Genomic DNA, 3373 nt, shown 5'->3' with positions numbered 1-3373 from the left:
CAAACAGCGATTACCGGGGTTCAAGCACTTAAGGTGGTCTTGGCCAACCTGGATGTATTGCTGACAGTTAAACACATCCAAAATGGAGAATAGGCTCACAGACACACAACACACATACACACACTGAAATTAAATGATTAAACTAGTATATTAATACTCTATAAGCATATTTACACACACACACAGACATACATGCACACACATTTTGTCGCAGATATAGATATTTGAAATAAGTGATAGGGGACACAAAACGTATTGCAAGTTTGTTTTTTTTTTTTTTTTTTTTTTTAAAAGAGTTTAAATGTCATTTTCAGGTTTCACTGTAATCATAATCTGGCAAAATTGTAAAAACTGATATGTCTGTATAAACAAGATGGTAAACTTTGACTCAATGAGATTTTAAATTTTATAACAGCAATTTCATAATGTTTAAGCATGAATCCATAAGGAACCCTATGAACAGTACTGTTTCGGAGTTTAATAAGCCCATTAGTGGTCTTCCGCTGCCATCTAGTGGTTATAAATTGCAATTTCTCATTCAATTCTGTATTTTTAACCTTCATAACTAACTATTATAGTGTTATTTTTTTCCCAATCTCTCTTCAATTTTACATGCTTGTTTAGAACGAAATTATGCATAATTTTACACAGTTTTGAGAATTTGTGGGCTTTCTTTTAGTATTAATAGGCCTTTGGGTACACTATGTAAAGAACATATTATAAACTGACCGGTCTATAGTTGTCCAAATGCACGTTCAACATTTTTTAATAATTATTGACCTAGAGAGTCTAGACAATAGCACTGCACTGATTTTATTGATTTTGAGTTAAAAACTTTTTTTTAATCTCAAATACTTAAAGAACAATTTGATTGACAGCAGTGATCCTAGATCACCAAGTTCTTCAGAATGAGAAGATCTATCGTATGATATGAAGATATAGTGTATAGGTGAATATTATGAACATTTTATTGCAATTTGAGGTCATTTACTAGAAATTATGTGTTTTAATTCCATGTTGAAATTCTAGTTTTGAGTTTTCGTTTAGGTTTTATAGGCATTTGGGTACATGTAGCCACACCCCTTTTCTAAATGACCCAGTTATAGCGAACCAAAGGACAAAATTCAACATTGATCTAGGGAGTCCAGAGAATTGTTCTGTTGTGGTTTGATCGAGAAAAACCTAGGACTAGTTGAAGATCTAGTGTTTGTGTGAATATATATACAATTTGAGGTCATTTTCTATAGAAATTGTGTTTTTGAGGCCTTTTTAACTGTTATAGCGCCACCTATGGTTCAATCTCCATTAAACTTTGCATTCTTGATAAGAGTTCTCTGACACATGTTTTCACCAAGTTCCGTAAAGTTTTGAGTTTTCGTTTAGGTTTTATAGGCTTTTGGGTACATTTGGCCACGCCCTTTTGCTAAATGACCCCGTTATTGACCCCGACAAAATTCAACATTTTTTTGATAATTATTGATCTACAGAGTCCAGAGAATATTACTGCAGTGGTTTGATCGAGACTGAGCGAAAAACCTAGGGCTAGCTCGCAAAAGTAGGTTTTTTACATATTTGTGAATAATTAATTAATGATTTGACTTATAGCAATGGTTCTTGAGGCAAAGTTGTGCAAAATCAAGAGATCTATCAAATGATATTGTGTGAATGTGTGAAACACCACGTAATTACACAGCCAATAAATATAGTTAGCGCCAACTAGTGGCCGATTTCTTCCAGAATTCTTACAGACCTTTAGGTTCATGAGTCGAACATGCCCATCGAATTTCGTTCCGATCGACCTCAGTTAACCTTGTCTAATAGATGCTCAAACTTCAGTGGCTGATGGCGGCTATGTTTTTTGAGATATGCGAATGTCTTCATAGACCCTATGGCACATTGGACAAAGACACTGCATACCAATTGTCAAGTTGATCGGAACCAACGGTTATAGCCATTTTCATGTCATCTTATAGCGCAACACCAAGCGGCAGATCTGAACAATTTTTTTTTTGACCAAAGATTGAGCTCGTACATGTGTACCGAGTTTGGTGAAGATATCTCATTCCGTTCAGGAGTTATAACGATTTTAGTAAAAATGGACACTTTCTGAAGGATCATGTGACACTAAAGACTGGAGTAATGATGCTGAAAATTCAGCTTTGCCTTCAGGAATAATGACATTTTAAAATATATTAACTGTTCTAATGTTACTCAAAGGCCTAGGACCTAAATACATTGCAGATATGCTCACTGAATATAAACCTAACAAACCACTCAAATCATCAGGATTGAGTCAGTTAGAAATACCAAGGGTTCACACAAAACAAGGGGAGTCCGCTTTTAGCTATTATGCCGCTCGCAATTGGAACCAGCTTCCAGGAGAGATCAGATGTGCTAAAACATTAGCCACATTTAAATCCAGACTCAAAACTCATCTGTTTAGCTGTGCATTTGTTAAATGAGCACTGTGCTACGTCCGAACTGATTGCACTATGTATAATCATTCTCTATTCTTAACTGTTTTAAATTCTTTTAAAATCAATTTTTTATATAATTTTGTTTATTGTTGTGATTATTATTTTTAATGACTATTTCACATCCTTTTATGGAAAAGCACTTTGAATTACCACAGTGTATGAAATGTGCTATATAAATAAACTTGCCTTGCCTAATGTAATGTTTTTACACTAATTATGATCAAATAAAAGCAATCTTGGCAAGACTTTTAAAGCATAAACAAAATTGCACAGTAGTGTATGACAATGCATCAGATTTTTTGCTTAAAATGTATAAAAGGTAAAGGCAGTTATGTATATTACGCACAAATTTATTCATAGAGGAAACAATTTATTTAAAAAAATATGCCAAATGAAATAACCGACTTTTATATCGTAACTGTAGTTAGTCAAAATAAATTATTAAAATAATATCTGGAAAGTCTTCACTTTTTATCAAGTGTAACAACTATTAGAATCATGTTATATGACATTTTCAATTCTATTCAATTTTATTTGTATAGGCCTAGTGCTTTTTGTTCTAAATAGTTCTAACTAAATATAGTTGTCCTGTGTTATGGGTGCATCAAGGGCAGTGTGACTACAATATAACTAACTTCTAATATAGTTACAATACAACTAATTGTCTGTCTGTCTATGTCTATGATGAGTGCCAGACTCCTTTCCTGTGCACCACATTAAACACAGGCTGTGTGAAGTGTGGACTTGTTGATAAAGAGCAGATCCGTGTAGGGTTGCTTGACAGCAGCCATTAGAGCTGACAAGTATAAGACATTTAGAAACCACCATAAAGGTCAAGAAAACTCAGCCAAAACTCAGCTAGGACAATTCATCTTGACCCATTTTACCATTCCGGT

Source organism: Onychostoma macrolepis, chromosome 15 (genome assembly GCF_012432095.1).
Source record: "Onychostoma macrolepis isolate SWU-2019 chromosome 15, ASM1243209v1, whole genome shotgun sequence".
In the NCBI taxonomy this organism is placed as follows: Eukaryota; Metazoa; Chordata; class Actinopteri; order Cypriniformes; family Cyprinidae; genus Onychostoma; species Onychostoma macrolepis.
The sequence above is the reverse complement of the archived record's forward strand: the minus strand, read 5'-3'. Positions refer to the sequence as shown.